At 39.0% G+C, this 1,948-nt stretch overlaps 1 pseudogene; it reads right to left on the reverse strand.

The window, feature by feature from the left end:
- Nucleotides 1-1,579: 1,579 nt before the first annotated feature.
- Nucleotides 1,580-1,726, reverse strand: LOC145296489 (U2 spliceosomal RNA; annotated as a pseudogene).
- Between the last annotated feature and the right edge of the window lie 222 nt (nt 1,727-1,948).

The following is a 1,948-nucleotide window of genomic DNA, read 5'->3' on the forward strand; positions in this document are numbered from 1 at the left end:
TCGAAATCGTAAAAAAATGTAAAGAGGTGAGCGAAGTTTTTTATGACTTGTTTCCATAGCAACCATGTCGCTTCACCGACTACTGTTGCTACTAATTCACTGCTCTCGCGAAAAGAGAAGTAACAAGTAAAAGAGAGAATGAAAGAATGAAAGGCAGATAATTGAGGGGATTTTATTGAAAGCAGACATGTACCTACATTGTTATTTTTGTGATGTTATTTTAATAGGGTCCAAAAATAAGACTGAAATATAACAAAGAACAAGTGAATTTACTGGAAGGCTGGAACAATCATGGATTACAATAGAAAAATGCGAGCATGAAAAGTAATATGGTTAAGCTTAAACATGAAAAAGTAAAAGACTAGTTGTTAAAACTGGAAAAGAAAAGGACAAGATATTCTAGTAAAAAATATAATAAATGTATAATTTAAAATATTGCAGCATTAAGAAGTGTTTTAAATTCAATTTATAACATTATATAATCAATTCTTAATGCTGCAATATTTTAAGTAATAGATTTATTATATTTTTTAATAGAATATCTTGCCCTTTTCTTTTCCCGTTTTAACAAGGCCGATAGCAATTAGTCGCGTGCTCTCGTGTAATGAATGAATGCGTGAATGTAGGATTGACATCAAATTCTTAAAGATAAACTAAAATGACCGAAAATGGGCTGAAATAACTTAAATAATTAAAAAGTAAATGACTTTAATGAACTTAAGGATGAATTGAATGACCTTAAGAATGACTTGAAGCCTTAAAAAATAACCGGAATCCTTCAAAAACAACTTGAATGATCTGGAGAATGACTTGAATGGCTTTGAGACTGATTGTAAAGTGAGTGATCATTTTACATTAAATTAATACAGAAAAGTGATCCCCCACTTTATATCACAAAGGTGCAAACATAAGTACAGTATGTAGTAAGAAGAGATACTACACTTTGATCTTGGCCTTTTGGAGCTGGATAGTGACAATTGGTATGAAGGGTTGCCCCTATATTGACCAAGGTCATATGTGGGGCTGCCCCACATATGGTCTTTGCTTGCAGTATCTGCCGGAACAGATGGTATTTATTTGCTCCCCCACCAAGAAAATTAGGCACAAGGCCGATTTTTAATGTGAGGAGTGAAGGGAGGTGGAAGGGAAAAAGGGGACCAGCTCCCGAGAGGTGGGAAATGGGAGCCGGTTAAAGGTCAGGCATGTGGGGTTGCCCCCACATCTGGTCTTTGCTAGTCATAGCTAGTCATAGCTAGTCATAGCTTGCAGTATCTGCCGGAACAGATGATATTTATTTGCTCCCCCACCGAGCAAATTAGGCACAAGGCCAATTTTTAATGTGAGAGGTGAAGGGAGGGTGAAGGGAAAAAGGGGACCAGCTCCCGAGAGGTGGGAAATGGGAGCTGGTTAATGGTCAGGCATGTGGGGTTGCCCCCACATCTGGTCTTTGCTTGTCATAGCTAGTCATAGCTTGCAGTATCTGCCGGAACAGATGGTATTTATTTGCTCCCCCACTGAGCAAATTAGGCACAAGGCCGTTTTTAATGTGAGGTAAAAACCAGCTCCCCTTAAAGTAGGCAAAAAGGGGGCACTCTGGTTACCAAAAATAATAATTGTCCCAGTATAGAGGGTTTCCCCTCCATTGACTGGTACAAATTATCTTAAGTGCAGTATCTGCCGGAACAGATGCTACACTTTGATCTTGGCCAAAAGGCCAAGAAAGGCTAAGAACAGCATCTATTAACAACAGACCTTTAATCTTAACCAAAAAGACCAAGCACAAAAGTGATACGGACAAACCGACAGACCGAACGACCGACAGACCGACCGACAGACCGACCGACTGACGACGAACCGAAGGAGTGACTTATAGAGTCACTTGCACGCGACTAACAACTAGTCCTTTACTTTTCCGTTTTTAAGCTTAGCCATATTACTATTCATGCTC

The sequence above is a fragment of the Euprymna scolopes genome, chromosome 16 (genome assembly GCF_053919585.1).
Source record: "Euprymna scolopes isolate OS-2025 chromosome 16, ASM5391958v1, whole genome shotgun sequence".
Taxonomy (NCBI): Eukaryota; Metazoa; Mollusca; class Cephalopoda; order Sepiida; family Sepiolidae; genus Euprymna; species Euprymna scolopes.